At 44.9% G+C, this 18412-nt stretch overlaps 1 long non-coding RNA gene across 1 annotated transcript in view; it reads left to right on the top strand.

Moving 5' to 3' along the window:
- The first annotated feature begins 540 nt into the window (after positions 1-540).
- LOC139045905 (uncharacterized) overlaps positions 541-18412 on the top strand; it is a 65130-nt gene continuing 47258 nt past the window's right edge. The window contains exon 1 of the long non-coding RNA XR_011505290.1: positions 541-744. This is a non-coding gene — a long non-coding RNA (uncharacterized lncRNA). The remainder of the gene's footprint in view (positions 745-18412) is intronic.

The following is an 18412-nucleotide window of genomic DNA, read 5'->3' as shown; positions in this document are numbered from 1 at the left end:
CCGGAGGCGCCGCGTCCTGCCCTCTGCATCTTCCTTCTGCACCACCTCCATCCCGCGCTGTCTCCTGCTGCGCTCCTGGCGCTCCACGGGGTGAGGGCCCCAGACCAGGCCGGCGGGGCGGGGCCGGAGGGGAAGAGATGTGGCCAAGGGGGAAGGGGCGGTTCCGGAGGTGGAGTCGGGCAGGAGGTGGGGAGAGGCGTGTTGTCCGGAGGCCGAGGGGACAAGGAGCGGGAACTGGGCGGGGCACTGAAGGCGGCGCGGACCTGAGAGGACAGCGGGCCGGGGGTGGAGCTCAGGTGGGCTGGATGGGGCTGGGGGCGGAGCTCAGCCTGTGATGGCGAGTCGGGAGCGAGGCGGGGCACAGGTGGGCTGGGAGGGGCCTGAGATGGGGCTGAGGCGGGGCACAGGTGGGCTGGGTGGGGCTTAGACGAGATCCGCGCAGGGGGCGGGGCGGGACTGGGGCGGAGCTCAGGTGGGCCGGGTGGACCTGGAAGGGGTTGGGGCGGGGCTGGGGCGATCCCGTCTGAGGCGCCCGGACTGTTAACCCAGCCGAGTAACGGTGGCCGCTGGAGCGCCGGCGGTGGTGGATCGGGAGCCACCGCGGGGAGGATCGGCAGTACCGGACATCGGAGCCGCAGCCGGGGTGGCCCCGGGGCTTGGGGCAGCCCGCGGGGTGCCGGGGGGGGACGCAGGATGCGCTCCGAGGACGCGGTCGGGGGCTGTACCCGGCGCCTCCGGGCAGAGGTAAGGCAGGAGTTCGTCTAGGGGACCTGGCGAGACGGCAGGGCGCACTGGGAGCGCCAGTGCGCAGCTCCTCCTGCCTGGATGGGCAGATACTCTTGGGAGTCGTGGGGCGTTTGGGGCGGTCTGACAGGTCCCGCGTGTCCTTGGTGCAGCCCCACAATTAATAAGGGGGCGTGGCTAAGGGAAAGGTTCCTTTGATCTGTCCACCTCCTGCCCCCAGGTCGGCCCAGCTGTAGTACTGGGGATAGAACTATCCCCGCTTCTTGTTCATCTTTGCCCCAAGCGTGGGGTCCCTGCCCGGCCCCCTGCTCAGTCAACCTGTGAGGATGGAAGATGGAGTGTATAACTGTGCGTCCATTCCTACACCTGTGGGGTCCCACTGCACCGCCCTTTTGCTTGAATTGTGGGGCTGGCGATCCAGCACTAGGGAGCCCAGTCTTTTGCGTCCCTCTGCCTCTCACCATGGGGCCCAAGAGTGGATCTTGGCCCACGGAGAAAGGCACTTTCTCCTATCAGGAATCTGGGACCACCCCGCTGGCACCGGAAATTGGTTTCAAAGCAGTCTGGGGTGGCTGGTGGAGAATGTGGGGCTCGGAGGGGCTAGCGCCTGTCTGGGAGAGGTGAGTTCGAGTCTCCGGAACAGAACTGGGCTTCCTCCTCTCCAGCGCGGGAATGTACGGTCTCTTGGAGTGGAGGGAACTGGAGGGGCCCGTTGGCGCACAGCACAGCGCCTGGAGCGTTCCCGAGGAGGCCAGCTGGTATTATGACAATTGCTATTTTTATTGCGTGCACATGGGGTCCGGTTGGTCGCGTGAACTGAGCGGCACCAGGGCCCGGGTGACCAGAGGATGGAGGGGAGGGATCAGCGTCTGGGTCCCAGGAGCAGTTGGCATAGGGCGCCCTTCCTCGCAGGACACAGGCCCTTGTCCGGGGTCTCGGGGTTCCGGTCAAGTGCAGAAAAAGGAAGAACGCCGCCTACGCTGAGTTGAAGGGGCTGTGGATCCGGGCTCCGAGCGCGCCTGGCCCTGGGCTTCAACTCCAGCGCGGGCGCCCAGCGTCTCCTCTTGCTGCCCCTTCAGTCCAGGATGGGCTGACTCTTGGAAGCCAAGAGCACGTGGTGAGAGCCACTTCTCTCCCCCGAGCCTTTCTGCCTCAGGCTCTTGAAGCTGGCCTGTAACCGCATCCGAAGGACAGTTGCTAAGTGACATTAAAAAGTTTTGCTTTCCCAAAGTCACTAGGCATAGCCAGGAATTCCCTGGAAATCCCCCTTCTTTGAAGCGCCACATTTCCATACAGCCCCACTACACCTAGTTTTTCACAAACATTTTCTCTACTCTTTTAAAATAGTGCCCCTTTCTCCCTGGAACTCCAGGTATGCAGGAGTGGGCTGGGGAGGAGGGGACAGATTTCTTTTCTGTCAACTTGAAAAGGCAAAGCAGATCTCCAGGATCAGTGTGCAGAAGGAAGCCGAAGCCGGGGGAGGGAACAGTGAAAGACTGAGCCATGTTAGATGGGCTGGTCCTGAGGGCTGAGAGAGGAAGGCTGGGAACACCTCCTCGGGAGGAGCTGTTCAGACAGGGCAGGGCCCGTGACGATGGAATAAGCTTGCTGTGTTGGGAGCAGCAAGAAGGACAGGCGGCTGGAGCAGAGGAAGGAAGAGAAGAGTGAGGGGAAGTGGGATCAGGGAGGGGGAACCCATGCAGCCCCTGATGGGCATGTGGCTGAGGCTGGAGTCCTCCAATATCTATTCCGCCTTACCTTCCTCATGCATAGAAATCCTGATGTTTAGCTGAGCAGAATAATGACTATATTTTCTAACATTTTTTCCCTTTCACGTATGTATGGCTTTTTGACTAACTTATGATATGTCAGTGGTCATGGTGCTTGAAATTTCCCTTAAGTGCTTTTAATGGGAGGAGGTATGCCTTCCTATTTTCTGACAGCTAGAACATGGATGTAATGGCTGGAGCCCCAGCATCTATCTTGGACCATGAGGTGACCTTAGGAATGGAAGCTTTGCACAGTGGAGCAACAAGAGAAGAGTGCCTTGGCCTCTGATACTAGCCCTGGGCTAATAACCTTTAGATTTCACTATCTTGAGAGAGAAATAAACTTCTCTCTTGTTTAAGGCCGTGCATTTTGGGGTCCTCGTGCGACTCGCAGCTGAGCCTAATCCTGTTTGATATACCAAGGAAAGAACTTCAAATTTTATTCTTACCTAGAGGGAGTGTTCAGAGGGTTTTAAGCCAAGGAGTGACATGATTTGTTTCAGGGTTTTAAAGGCTCACTTTGGCTACTAAGAGAGATCAAGCACCAAGTCTCCAAGACTTGTAGGGCTGTCAGTGGAGGATTCTGACAGTTATCCAGGTGGAAGATGACGGCTGGACTAGATGATGGTGGAAGTGCTGTAGATGCTGATAAATGTCGTATCTGTGCTGCGCTATCATAATGTGCTGTGTATTTTGGGTTCATCAAATATATGGATCTTTTGAAGAAAATAAGCTTTATGGAAACGTAATTAAATGCATTAAAGCATACCCATTTCAATGTATAGTTTGATGTATTTTGACAAATATATATATACCTACGTACCTACCATCACAGTCGAGATGCAGAATATTGCCATCACCCCAAAAAGTTCCCTCTTTCTCCTTCTTAATCAATACACCCACGAACTGGAGACTCAGGCACACACTCCTTTTCTCTCTGTCACTACAAGCTGGATTTGTCCTTTCTAGAAGATCACGCAGCACGTGTGTCTGACTTCTTTCCATCAGCAAGTGTTTGTGGGGTTCCTGCCTGTGGTTGTGTGGCTCTGTAGTAACAGGAGTAATAATACTCCTTTTTATTGCTGAGAAGCGTCTTATTGCTGGTAATAGATACCCCTGCCCCCCACCCCCGTGTTTATCTCTCACCGGTTGATCACGTTTGCATGGTTTCCAGGTTTGCGCTGTTATGAACAAAGCTGCTATACACATTCATGTGCAATCTTCCTTTGCCGAGAGCAGATGCGTTGGGTCATATAATAAGTATAGGCTTAAGTTTTCCAGGAACTACCCAGCTTTTCTGCAAGTCATTGTACCGTTTTATGACTAATGATCCAGGAGAGCTCAAGTTGCTCCTCATTCTCAGCAACTCTTATTATCAGTCTTTTTAATTCTGTCCTTTACTTACAGAATCCTGATTTTGTCCCCACCACTGACATGCCTAGCTAAAAAATCACATTTCCAGCAGAGAGTACGGTGGCATGACAAGATCTGAGATGCAAGCAGAGGCTCTTGGCTGGTGCTTCTGGGGAAGCCTTTAAACTGGGTGGGGTTTCCGCTCTCCAAGATGGCAGCACAGGAGAGAGATTCCCCCTGGAGAGGCTGCCCCTCAACCACACAGCATGTGAGGGGGCCCCCGGCTCTGAGATGGGCTTCCCACCATCCTGATGGTTTGTGGCACTGTGTAAACAGCTCAGGCGTCTCCTGGGTTCTTTGTCTCCTCAGCTTCATGGTTCATTTTCAGAGTAAGTTTTCATCCCTTCAAGCTCGCTGTGGGGGTCTGGGAATTAATTCCTTTGTGGGAGAAAACCATTCTCGCCCAAAGCTTTTCTGTACTTGGATTTTGGTGGATCCTGTGTCCACAGCCACAGGGCTTAGAGGCCCAAATGGGGCAGAGGTTCAGATTCCTTGGCTGATCTATCCAACCATGGAGAAGAGGGCACGAGAATTAGAAAGGGGACGTGGGAGCCCTGAGTCATGGCTTCTCAGAGGAGGCAAACTCTGAGTGAGAGAGGAAGGAATGAAAGTCCATTTAAATACACTGCAAATTATCATTCAAGCAAATAACACCTTAAACTCATTTGTAACTTGCCAGCACTCCAGAATGATAATTATCCTTGGATCTCGCAGAGTAATTTGTTGGCAGTTCCCAGAAGAAATGTGACATTTCAAACCAAATGGAGGTCAGAATTTATATTGCTCATTTGTAAACTGCTTGTTGACCTAACTCAGTTTCCAAGGGTCCCATTAGTGATTCTGTCTTTGTCTTTTTCTTCCTTTCCACTTTGGTGATACAGGGCCAAGGGGTCGCCATCAACGTACAGAGACGCTCCTCCCCACAGCCTCATCTATCTGGGAGCCTTCACATAAGAAGTGCAGAAACTTCCTTTTTCTTAGATCAAGGGTCATAAAACTATAGCTGTGGGCCAAATCTGGCCCATTATCTGTTTTGTAAATAAATTTTTATTGGAAAACAGCCACACCTTTTCATTTATATCTTCTCTGGCTATGTTCCTGTTCCAACAGCAGAGCTATGTCATTGTGACAGAGCCTTAAAGTTCCCTTTTTCTTCTTCTTCAATCCTTAAAATACTTGAGTTCTACAATGTTAAGCACAAAGAAGGTGCTGATGAGTGCTTGTTTAATGAAAGAATCAGCGAGTGGGTGAGTGAGTGAGAGCATGAGGGATTGGCTAGGACTTCCTTTTCTAGTGGAAGTGTGCAGTGAGGACTGTGTTCATGATGACCCCAACAAACCTTGTGTGGGACCATTTTCTGTCTGCTTTAAAAGCTCTCTCTCAATGAGTAAGAAGTGACTGAGGTTGAGTGGTCAAAACCTTCTAAGCAGATAGTGGTTGATCAAGATATTCAGGAACCTAGGTGATTCCAAACTCAACGCTCCATTACACCACTGAGAAAGGATTTCATGATGCAACTCTGTCATGCCATATGGGACTTTTGGAAATCTGCACACACTCAATGAACATTCCCTAAGCCTCAGTTGCAAATACATGGAGAGGGTGTGAGATTTGTGTATTACTTCCGATGATGTCAGCTGCCATTAGTAAAATACCACCCCAAAGTGGCTGAAATTATAGAAGTTATTATAGTTCATAACAAGAAGAACAGAAATGTCTGGTTCCATATTTTGTTAATCCAGTGGCACACTATGTCATTCAGATGTTTGTTTTTACTCTCCATGATACCCCAGGCACTGGCTGTCATTCTCCAGCTTGTTTCTCATGATCACAAGGTAGCTGCAGCTCTTCCAGACATCACAAACTCACCCAGCTATATCCAAAGGCAGGAAGAAGGATGTTTCTCCTCATGTATAGCTCTTCACCAGGGAGGAAAACCTTTCCACTAGCCCTGCCAGTAGTCTTCCCTTCAGATCCCATTGGTCCACAGTGGGTCCTGGATTCAGAGGAGTTTGGTAGGGTGAGTCTTTGACATTTTTAGGAGTTGTAGTTGGGAGCAAGTCCTGTTACCAAGGATGAAGTATGAGAGAATGCCTGCTGGATAGGTAGCCAAGTCATTCTCTCTCTCAAAGGTGGCATCTGTTTGATTCCGTTTTGCACTGGGGCCCTGTGTGTGTGTCCCCACTGGAGGACTTCCTCTTGGTTGCCAGGGTGCATTTGTCCACCTGATGCTGTTAGGTACTGTTCTAATGAAGACTAAGCCAAAAAGGAGACCTAGTTTCCTCCTGCATGTGGAGAAGTTCAGGGGTGGACTGGTACAGGGGTGTCTGGATCCAGATGCTCAAGCATAGCCTGCCTCTTGCCTTTCTTCTGGACTGGGATTATCTCTGGCAGGCTCATCCCTCCTGGTGGCAGGTTGGCCACCACTATCTCCCAGTGTCTATCTGGCTGACTGGTCACCTCAGGACCACAATGCTTTTCCCCGTCAGGTCCAGCACAAGTCCTGGGAGTGGTCATCACTGGCTTAGTTTGGGGTAACTTGGATCATGAACCCACCCAGAACCAACCACTGTAGCCAACCCTGGAAGCGGGGGGCAAATGGACCCCATCTGGGCTCAGAGAGCAGCAGAGAGGTGCCCATTGGAAAGATGCTTGGAAGACAGAAACAAGAGGTGGCCAGGCTGTCCCCACTGTCTTACCAATGCAGATTTTGTGCCTGAGGGGTCCAACTGTGATTTTCCAACTCTGCGCCCTTGGAAAATACTGCCTGGGTAACTGATCGTGATATCTGTGGATTTTACATAGGGCATCTATTTTCTCAAACTATTTGATCAAGTAGTGATGTTTTCAAGCTCAAAGAACAACACAGATGGTGTTTATCACTTTCGCGAGAATAAATTTTGCATTCTTTTTGGAAGAGATAGGAAAGAGTGTATGAGAAAAAGTAATTATATAATCAGAGTTGCATAATTAAGAGAAGCTCCCACGTTTCCTGCCTCCTTCTCCCTTCCTCTGTCACTTCCTTTTGCCATTTGTCCTTGCCTGCAGAGCAAGAAACGCGAAACGTTTGCGCTTGGATGACAGTGTGTGTCTACCTAATATAACTGTAAAATCCAGTCTGTAATATTAATAAGTATTGCTTATTTTATCCCTTTTGTTGAATTATTCTATCAAATGAGATATTAAATGCAGGCTTATGGGATGTGTCTGATGGCTAACAAAGCGAATATATGAATATATTCCTAACAAAACATCCTGCAGAAGCTGTAATCTCTGAATTGTGACAACCTGGGCTGGAATCGTTTTAGTAGAATATACCATACAGGCCGCCTGAAATACTGTGATAGGAATTTTAAAAGCTGTTAAATGCAAAGCTCCAGCACATTGGGTTAGAAAGGCAGAAAAAGTCTTAATGTAAAATATTTTGAGGCACACTTATTGTGAGGAAATGAAGATGAAAACCATGTGATTATAAAGGAGGAGAGAAGAGATTAGAAAAACAAAGCAAATTTGAAAGTGTTCTGACAGCTAATGCCAAGCCAAAGGTAAAGGAAGTCAGCTGACAGACTCCTTGCCTGGAAACTCAATGCATCCAGGTAGCTTGGCAGTGGGTTTATTGCTTAGATGAACGTTGTGTACCTGTTCCCTTGTGTACCTTTGAGGATACCTAGGAATGAAATTACTAGGTCAAAGTTTATGTGCATCTTCAGCTGACCCGCAGAGGCACAGACCTGTGGGCTCAAAGCTGCTCTGGCTGAGGTGAAGACCTGTGAGCATGGTAAGAGATGCTTACTATTCATGCTATCTGTTTGAGGGATCTTTTGTTATTCAGCAATGGCTAACTGATACACCCACTTTTATTGCTACTTCTCTTCAATCACCTTACCCTTCACTCTATATACAAAATGTTTCAGAAACAGTTTATGTATTACCTCATAATATACTCTAGCTTTATGAGTACATTATTTAAGACTGCACATGACAGAAACCTGAGTAAAACTGGCTTAATGCACAGGGGAAATTCATTAACTCACATGACAGGAAATCCACATGGATCCAGGTGTTGAAATAATGCCATTAGGATCTCTTTTTGCTCATCTTTCTGAGTTTATTATTTATCCTTGCATTTGGAAGTTGAGCCCCTAGAAGCTCCAACCTTCCATTCAACCAGTTCAATATACTTAGCAAAAACAAAGCTTTCCTGTTTCAATAATTACTAGAAAGATGAGGTTTGGATTCATGGATCCAGTTGAGCCACTTGTCTCTCTCTGAACTGTGATGATAGGATGGGATGCATTGATTGTTTATCCTGGGTTTCAGGGCTACTCTTGGACCTGGCAGTGGCATTGCTCCCACCTCTGTCACATGGACTGAGAATGGGGAAGGGACAGTCTGCCACAGGAGGTTAGTGTGCTGTTATCAGGAGAAAGTAAAGAGGATGCCAGGGTGGCTAAAACTGCAGATGTCTATCCACTTGAACCCTCACCTAGATCAGTAATGATAGGTTAGACTCTATAAACTAGTATCTTTAATCAACCATTTTAAATGCCCAAACAGATGTGCTATCATTTATTCTCTTATTCATTATTTATTCGATTGTTAAATATTGAGTACCTATCATGGGTCAGGCCCTCCACTGAGTTAGGATGCATATTGTGGAACAATTCAGGTACGGTTCCTGTACTCAAGACAGGCAGTTTGCTTTTGTGCAATTATGATGAGAACACTTCTCCTTCAAGCCAGGGTGGAGTAATATGGATGACTTTACCCTCTTCGTGAAACACTCAAGAACAAAATATATATGAAGCAATAGTTTTCAAGACATTTCACATCAGTCCCTTTGGCTGGTGACCTGTGAGAAAAGAGAAACAGGTGAGGTGAGCCCTACAATTGCCCTGGCACGTTGCCTTGAGAGAGTTTCAAGACCTCAGCACAGGCAGGGGAAGCCAGGCAGAGACAGGTGGACTCCCTGAGTTGAAGAAATAGAGCTGGGAGTCAAGGAAGACTAAGGCAACTGCATTTCTTCAGAGCATAGGAGAGAAGGAAGAAGCCCAGAGAGAGGATTCCGGAGATCTGCTGGAGGTCCCCCTCCAGTTCGTAAGGGTAGTTATCAGGCAAAGATGTGAGAAAGCTACAAAGATGTGAGGCTGGAGAAAGAATGACCAGAAAGGCTTGGTGAGAACAGGGTGACACTCACACGGGACTGGGAGTAGTTACTGTCCCACCAGCCAGCCTGGAAACCCCACGGTTCATGGAGATTGAATCATGTGTGCAGGAGAGTCTGGGCCCAGTGCTGGTGACTCATTACATTGAGGACCACTCTGTTCCTACCAAACAAATCAAAAGTGAGGTCTAAGAGGACCAAACTGTTTCCAAGGAACTTAACTGTGTCCCCCAAGAAACCTCAAGAATATTTATAGGAATATAAAAATATCCAGCATCCAATAAGGTAAAATACACAATGTCTGGTGTCCACTGAAAAGGTACTGGGTATACAAAAAAGCAAGACAACACAACGCAATGTCAGAAAACACAATCCATTCATTCAAGCCGGAATTTATATGGATGTTAGAGTCAGCAGATGACGAGATTAAAGCAGTTATAACTGCATCCCGTATGTTCATCAGTTAATTAAAGACATGGAATATATAAAAAGTCTCCAGTCAGACTTCTAAAGATGAAAACAACAATGATTGAGAGGAAAAATAGACTGGATGGGGCTAATGGCAGAATAGATATTAGTCAACTTGAACACATGGTGACAGAAACTAGCCAAAATAAAACGGAAAAATTGTATATGTGTAAAATGTTATATATATATAAATGAAAATTTACATGATCCTAGAGAACTTCCTGAGCACGAATACCACCGGTACAATTGTGCTTTCTTTCTCTGCACAAAAGGCTTGAGTAACTCACCATCAGCAGCTTGTGCACTTCAGACCGGGCTTCCCATGAAGGCGGCAATTCCTTTGAGAAGATATCTACATCTTCTTGCCTAAGACCCAATGTCCCTCGTTGGTGAACCAACTAGCTGGGATCAGGAGTGGAATTTGTGTTTCAGGATTGGATTTTTCTTCTGTAAAGCTAGCCGTTCTTCCTTGTGAATGTAATTTTAAACCTCGATGTCAGGAGTGTCATGCTCCACTCGCCTTAAAGAGAGTAAGTTAAGAATTTAGCCCTTTTGTATTGAGTATGGCAAAAAGTAGTTGAACTAGCATTAAGAGTTAAATAAAACTTCCATTTGATAACTTTTCCAATCCTATCCTGACCCAGAATAGTTAATTTATATCCTACTTGGGTAACAAGTGGGATTTTGTTAGAGGAAGAATATTTTTAAAATGTATATTCATAATCTGCCAATGTTCATGACGCTGGCGAGAGAGCTCACACTGTAGTCTGAGGTGCTGCATGCCCTCGTCAATATTATCATAATAGGAATAGATGCTAATGGGAGGTGTTCACAGTATGATGGGCATTTCAGAAGCCCATTTCCTCTCACTTTTTTAAGGTAAAGTCTCTTTTGATCGTTTGTAAATATCCCTTTCTTCCATCTGGGTACTTTCTGTATTTCTGATGTATGAAATCAGTGTTCCCTGTATGTAATTGTGATTGTCTAGTCTTGGGGAACCCATGACTGCGTTCATAGGAAAATTAATAAGAGAAAGATCCAGTTCCAGGTAGGCAGAGACACTGAAATCCCAACTCTTCTTTGTTGAAAAAGAAGTTTTGTAGTCACAACCTGCCTAAAATTTCTAGAGGAATATAATTAGAAGGGATGGTGAATGCAGGCTTGTTTATTTCTTTCCCCTTCGGCCATGGATAAAAACTCTTAATACCCATTCATCGAAAGGTTGTCCCAATGTTGATGGTAAATCGTATCAATCAGAAACAAACTGAACTGCCACCCTCAGGGGTCATCTCTGCTGGGCACAAGACATCAGAAAGCCTTGGACAGAGGTGAGACCAGAGGTGGTGGTGTGGGGTTTGAGTCTGAACTTTTCTTTGACTGGTCCAGCAGGTCAACTGCCTGTTAGATCCTTGGCCGAGTCACCCTCCTCTTTCTTTTAAAGTAAAAATTGTATATATTTAAGGTGTACAACGTGATGCTATCTGTCAGTATAGATATCTATCTCTCTATATATATATAGTGAAATGATTGCTACAGCCAAACTAATTAACATATCATCTCCTCATCTAGTTACCATTTTTTTGTGTTGAGAGCACCCGAAATCTACTCTGTTAGCAATTTCCAGTATTCAGCACAGTGTTATTAACTACAACCATCATGCTGTACGTTAGCTCTAGACTTACTCATCTTTAATGTGCTGATTGATAAGAAGCTGGATTTGACTTCCTTTGTGGCTGCCATATCTGCTCTAAATATTGGAATGCAATTCTTTGGGCCCTCAGATACCCTGTTTCGTGATATGATTGCATCTTTGAGCTGATTTTGGGTTCTTGATAATACCCTATGTAGCCAGCTCCACCCTGTGGCCCGTGTCACCCTTGGACTCTGTGCTCCTCACAGGCCTCATGTATAGGGGTTGCTCAGTCACGGTCTGTTGAATTAATAACATTGTGCCTTTCGTAATTAAGACAGTTTGAGTATATGTCAACGGGCAGTTTGCTGTGTGACCTGCATTTCACGGGGCAGTGTCGCTGAGACACTAATATATTTTTGTAGGAGGCAGTCAACTGCTCTGAGCATGGTCCTAGACATCTGATTATCAAGCTCAGTTCCAGACAAGACTGCAAGAGTATTAGCTCGATGCACCCAATCAGCAATAGGTCCCAAGGGCATAGTGTAATTACTTATTTTCCTAAATAACACAGACACGCTCTGACTTAATTACAATAGTTTCGCTGTGAAATAGAATTGTGGTAATTTCCAAGTTAGTATATCTCATTAATGAGATTTGCCAAGTCTTATTGTCATTACTGTGAAATGCCTTTATGTTTCAAATCATTTTCTAAATTGCTAATGTCATCGGGGGAAGAAAAACATTTCCAGAGTTTCTTCTGGAGGTGAAATGTATGTGCTTCCGAAAAGTCTCAGGGCTCAGCTTTCCTGGGTGACAAGACTTCACTGTGCAGACAAGAAGAAACAAAAAATAGTGATGATCTTCCCCATGTTTGTGTTCCTCCAAACCGTCAGCATTCAGTTTAAGATTCACCGTTAAGCATATAAATATTAGGGACTTTTCACCAGGAATCTGGGAATCTGAATACACCAAGAGTCAAGATTCTTAAACTTACGTCCTAGCTCTGCCCCTGGATATGTGCATGACCTTAGACCAATTAGTTAACATTCCTTTTCTCCAGCTTGCTCACTTACAGAATAATTGGACCACTCATTTACTGAGTAACTACTATGTGCCAAGCACTGTTCTAGGCATAGGAAAACAGCAGGTCATGTGGGTAGACAAGGTTCCTAATTTCTAGGAGTTTATATTCTACCAGAAAAGACAACAGACACATAGATGAATAAGCAAATGAGTAATTAAGCTAAGGATAACTTGAGGATGCAAATACAATCAGATAATATAATTGAGGTAGCCTGGAGGGGTGTGGCCTTGGGGAGAAGATCAAGGAAAGCTTCGCTGAGAATGGCAACCATTGAGTGGCACTTTGAGTAATGAGAAGGCATCCGCTATAGGAAGTTTGGAGTGAGAACCTTCCAGACAGACAGAATGGCAGAATTCCCTGAGGGAGGAACATATCAATTTCTAAAATATCTTCGGCTGCAAATTTCAATGATTTCTGCTCTTGCCATTTCAAAACAGTGTCCCACGAGTGACATCCTAGGTTCCCTATTGTCATCGGTTGGATATAATTGTCCTTATCTAGGCTTAACTTTCATTCAGACTATCTTGTCATTGATTGAATGTGTCTAATTAACTAACTGTGCCTGTGACCCCTCTCCAGATTCTTGGAATTTGTTTCCTTCATTCCCAATCTAGCGCACACCCCCTTCAATGTCAGTGTATATTTCTTAAAATAGGAGGTAATAACAGAATCCACTTTGCAGGGTCATCAGAATTGGACAGAGCATGCCAAGTGGTGAATACAGTAACAAAGGTACCCACGATTAGCATCGATGTGATTGTCTTCTTCTTCATCATCATCATCCTCATCCTCGGTTGCCAATCCAAATCGCACCTTTCAGTGAAGCTTTCTCTGACCGCTCTATCTAAAATAACAGCCCTTGTCTTCATTCCCTGTTCCCTTATCCTGCTTTGTTTAACCTCGTTGCATTTATAGTAGGCCCTCTTATCTGCGGGGCATATGTTCCAAGACCCCTAGTGGACACCTGAAACCGTGGATAGTACTGAACCCTATACAGACTTTGTTTTTCCTATATGCACACACCTTTGATGAAGTCTAATGTATAAATTAGGCACAGTAAGAGATTAACAACAATAACTTCTCTTTGGCATATCCGAATTGCCAGCATCACTACTTTTGCACTTTGGGGCCATTATTAAGTAAAATAAGGGTTGCTTGAACACAAGCACTGCAATCTGATAACTGAGGTAGCCTGTACCATGTGGATCCGCTGGACGAAGGGATGACTCACCTCTGGGTGCGATGGAGCGAGATGGAGCGAGATTTCATTATGTTTCTCAGAACAACAGGCAATTTAAAACTTATGAGTTGCTTATTTCTGGAGTTTTCCATTTAATATTTTTGGACTGTATTTGACCATGGGTAACTGAAACCGTGGAATGTGAAACTGTGGGTAAGTGGGGACTGCTGTATTGCCATGTGACATGTTATATATTTGATTGTAGCCTGTTTCACTCTAAAAAAATAGGGTCTATGATGGCAAAAGTCTAGTTTTCCTCTCTGTGGCATCACCAGTGTCTAGATAAGTGCTTTGCACATAGTTGGTGCTCAGTAAATACTTGTTGGTTAAACAGAGCAATATCTTCACCGTCTAGTATGCCGCACTGTGACGAGGCTAAGGTGGAGCTACGTGCACTGGCCGGGAGCTGGGTTGGAGCAATAATGCAGACAGTTTTTCTCTCTTCTCAGCATGGTCCCACTTGTAGAATGAGCTGAACAAAGAATTTGGATCACTATTTTAGACTGCCATCTCATGGACAAAGACCAGTTTGAGCTTTGTAAAAGTAAAAGCCTTCTGATATGCTAAGTACTCTATATAGATAGATGACATTACATTAGTACATTGTAAGAGCGGGCACGCCAGGATGTGATGTCAGGGCATTCTACCATCTCCTTGTTCTCCGCCGAGCTCAGAAGAAACAAAAACTCTGAGACACAGGCAGGAGACACCTAGCTTTGTGGTATCATGAGCCTCCTCTCTTTGAGAAGAGGGATGTTAGCAAACACCTACAGTCTTTTTTCCCACTCAACGGCTGATAACTCATTACTGAGAACGGAACAGGAAGAACAGGCAGAGGTGAATTGAAGCCACATTTAATGGCTTTGGAAGACACGGCATGTAAATCAGTAATCTGTGTCCTAGAGAGGTGATTAATCAAAATCCCAAGCAATCAAATAATAGTAATAAGTTACTGAATTTAATTTAATAATAATTTGCTGAATTTTGCCCAACCATGGATTCTAATTTGGAAGCCTTTCGTTTTTCTTATTTCAATCCATGAAATGTACTGTCCTCTTAAGATTACTTTCTTATAAATAAACTTATTAAAATGCAACAAAAATTAAATAAGCTTAATTTAACTTAAAAAGTAATATTTTTATGGAGTAGCTAAAGTGAATATGATTGAACATATTTACACTTATTTAATTCTGTTATATCATCCAAAGTATTAAGTGACTAGTTTAACGCTGCCTCTGTAGACTAATGCTTTTGTTTTCGTGGAAAGCTGGTTAATCAGAAAACTTCTCCTTCTAGCAGGCTGGAATGGGCAAGTCACAGGAGACTGTCCTTCTAGATAATTAAAGTTCAAATTAAGCCTTTTGTTTCAGAAATGTCTGATTTGACCATTTTTAACTTGCACTAAATATCAGAATACTTGGAAGCTGAATTTTCCCTTTATTTCTATCCTGTCTACACGGCGGCTCCATGGGCTTGGTTTTCTTAGGTTAGCTGAGGAGTGTTAACGATAATTATACTGCTAGTAATCCATCCGGGTGTTGTAAACAAAAGTGTGGGGGTGTGTGGGGAGAGGCAGGAGAGATGTCCACCATTCCCGGCTGGTATTTGTGGAGGAGGGTTCCCTAAATGAGGTAAGTTTATAGAGCATCCAGCACAATATGTGATCCATACTTAGCAATTAATAAATGTTAGTTCTTTTTATTTTAATAACTTCCAATTGCCAAAAGTGCATATTTCTTAAAAGAGATGTTGGACCAAAAAGAAAGATGGAAGAAATATCTTAATTCTCCCTATCATTTTCTTTGTAATGGTGAGAAGAAATTAATTCTTTTTTCTTTGCCAAGCAGATGGTTGGAGTTAAATGTCTCCAGAGCATTATGGTGTCATTTGCATTATTAATTAAACTTTATTCAACATTGCTCTCATAAATCTTGAGTATAAAATATCTGCAAATTGTCATAGGTCTGGTTTTTAGATTAGCAATGTAAAAATGTCACATATCTGCATACCTTGCGTCTCAACCACAATGCATTTGAGTTAAGATTTGGTAAGAGTGGTCATAAAAGTGGAGAAAAAAATATGATAATATGAGCCTATTTAGTTTTTAAAAAATAAAGAAAATGAAAAGAAAAAAGACGGAATAATGTTTGAAAATAGTTATAAATTTGATAGCTTAATATACAGAGCTGGATGCCAGTTGGAACACCTACCTCTCAGGATCCACTGCTGTTTAAAACTTGATTTTCTCCCAAACATGGCCCCAGTTGATTAGGAAGGCTCTGAGAATTCAGCCTAATGACATGCCCTATTTTAGGACTTGGAACTGATTTGTATGGAACATTATAAAATTTAATCTTCCTCTTCACCCAAATTTATGGGGTTGGTGGATGGGAACTTGCCACATGTAGAGTGCTGAGAATGTTCCAGAAGAGGGTGCCTGCCCACTTACAATCAGACTCAAGAAGCTATTCCTTTAATTTCAATTTACTGCCAGCTCTCTCAGAACCAGTCCCTCTTCGACCCCATGCAAATGACAATTTATGTCCTAATGGTCTGAATTCCTTATTGCCCATTGAGTTTTGGATCCAACCTGAATTTCTATCCTGCTTTTTAGAATGATATATATTTTACTATCACTTAGAAGTGGCTGAGTGCATTATAAAAGGTTTTAAATGCAAAAATTGATTTCCTCCTAATTTAAAAATTTTGTCAGGAGAAAACTGAGCCAATGAGATAGTGAAATAATGCAATTATTCTGATTTATGGTGCATATTCTCTCTTTCTCATTCAATCCACTCTCTTGCCTTCTGAGAAAGTATTCTGAAAATTTATTTAGCTAAGATAAATAACTCTTTGACTTCGCCTGATTTATCTTTCTCAGTAAAATCCATATATATTTCCACTAGGGTCTAAATTTATTTTTTCCTTTTTGAGGCAAAATTTATTTTGGGATCCTAAATTTCCTCAGTTTAAGTTAATATTGATCAGCTCCTGAGCATTGGGTGAAAATTCAAACGTAGTCATTTGGGCATTCTGGATTTTTAATTGGCTTCCTTTTAATGTGAATATGACAGCAACTTGCTCTCACGGATTTATGTTGACTAAGGAGTCTGGACCAAACTTTTACCCCAGTGTAGACAGAGGCTGAATCCTTGAGAAGAATTGAAAGTGCTCCATGATTGCTCAAAAATGGACCAATGGTTTTTCTGAGCCCGCCTTGGGTGAGAGAGCACAATACTTCCAGCAGACCTCATTAAAGGAGTAGAAATGGAAAGAGAAATATCTTTTTCTAGAAAACAGGGTCAGACTGAAAGGAAAATTCTAAAGACAGCCGTCAAGATGGCAATCCATCCAAGTTAAAAAAAAAAACAAACAAACAACGGATTGGCAGAAAGTTACAAGAAAAGGTGAGGGGGGCGGGGATAATCCAGGAAGAGCAATAATCCTTTGGCTGGAAAGTGGCCATAGTTGCGGGAATGTTGGCATCCACGGTTAATGAAGGCACCTGCTTTCCCTCCCCACACCCCCCACAGGACCAGGGCGCTGAATGGTTTTCTCCAGCATGTTTGGAGACTGTGATCTGCCAATTAAGACGGAGTGATGACAGCTCAGTCTTCTATGTGTCTCCAGACGTCCGCTCCAAAGGCTTCTGTTTAAACTCGTATTCTTGGGCTCCTTGCACCATCCTCCAAACATCCCTTCCTGGCCCTTAGACAGTTGATTTGACACATCTAACGTCTGGCAGCATATGCGTGAATGTCTCCTTTTAAACCCCCCTCCCACCTGTGGTCCAGGCCAGGGCTTGAGGTGAAGAGAGGGAAACTGGCACCGCCTGGTCTGCCTTTAGACTTGCTGGGGCGCCCACCGGTCTGGTGTGATAAGGCCCTGCTTCTGTTTAGTGAGGTTTGTGAAACTGGCAATCCATCGTGTGTTTCTGCCTCCTTTCCCCTTCCAGCTCCCTGCACAGGATGGGACCCAGTGCACCAGGAGCTCGTGGGGAGCAGGCTAGGTCTGTAGGGGGTGCCAGCATCTGCTTAGCTGCTGTGGGAGGCACGGAGCATTCCCTGGCAGGGTGGGAGGGCCTCCGTGTCCTGAAGTGCTGACTGCAGCTGTCTGAGAGGGAAACGGAAGGACGGAAGTGGGAAATGACTCGGCCTGGGATTCTGCTTGCTTTTATGGAATTGGCAGTTGCTGCTTCTCTTCTCAGTGCTGTGGACTGAATTGTGTCACACTCCCCCACACCCAGTTCATAAGCAGAAGTCTTAATCCTGAATATGATGTATTTGAAGATAGGGCCTATTGGGAGGTAATTAAGGTTAAATGAAGTCATGAGGGTGAGGCCCTAACCTGATGGAATCAGTGCCCCTAAAGAAGAGACAGCAGACCCCTCCCCCTCTCTCCTGTGGAACACGGCTGGAAGGTGAGCATCTGCAGCCAGGAACTGGGTCAGACAGCACCTTCATCTTGGACTTCCAGCCTCCAGAACTGTGAGAAATAGATTTCTGTGCTTTAAGCCCCCTGTCTGTGTTACAGAAGCCTGAACAGACTAAGACACTCAGGACATGTGTGCATGGATAGATGGAGCCTGCATCTCTGGGAGAAAGGTTTGGCCTTTGGCAAGTCAGATTCAGTCTCTAGGCCTGTTTCTCCATCTTTCACATGAGGGAATCAGACCATTGGTTCATCATCCATCCATTCATTTATTCTACAGATTACACTTGATCCCCAGTGTATGCTGGACACAGAGTTACATACTGAGTACACTGAATGTAGTATCCTGCACTTGGCAGAATAACTTGGCCCCTGACCTCTGAAGTTTATGGTTAGGGAGACAAACAATACACAATTAAGGCACCTACGTATGAGGCGGAACCATATGAGTTGTTGTTTTTGTAGG

The sequence above is a fragment of the Equus asinus genome, chromosome 8 (genome assembly GCF_041296235.1).
Source record: "Equus asinus isolate D_3611 breed Donkey chromosome 8, EquAss-T2T_v2, whole genome shotgun sequence".
Classification (NCBI taxonomy): Eukaryota; Metazoa; Chordata; class Mammalia; order Perissodactyla; family Equidae; genus Equus; species Equus asinus.
The sequence above is the reverse complement of the archived record's forward strand: the minus strand, read 5'-3'. Positions and strand labels throughout refer to the sequence as shown.